Source organism: Nannochloropsis gaditana, assembly GCF_000240725.1.
Source record: "Nannochloropsis gaditana CCMP526 unplaced genomic scaffold scaffold806, whole genome shotgun sequence".
In the NCBI taxonomy this organism is placed as follows: domain Eukaryota; class Eustigmatophyceae; order Eustigmatales; family Monodopsidaceae; genus Microchloropsis; species Microchloropsis gaditana.
In genome coordinates this window covers 5,086-5,378 of record NW_005803147.1, presented here as the reverse complement: position 1 = coordinate 5,378, position 293 = coordinate 5,086, and positions in this window count along the sequence as shown.

Genomic DNA, 293 nt, shown 5'->3' with positions numbered 1-293 from the left:
CCGTCGTCAAGTGAACATTTATCAGTTGCCCCGTGTGCTGTGGTGCATGTTACTCGGCAAACACATTTCTTCGAATCGAGCTTTCTCGATTATTTCACGGAACACCACTTCCGTCAGGAAAGACATACGACTGCAATAGAGTTTGCGGGTATCATGACACTAATTGCATCTATTTACTACGTCGTTCACTCCACAGCTCAAAACCCTCTTATAAAATGGCCCGCACCAAGCAAACTGCCCGCAAGTCCACCGGCGGCAAGGCGCCCCGCAAGCAGCTCGCCACCAAGGCGGCA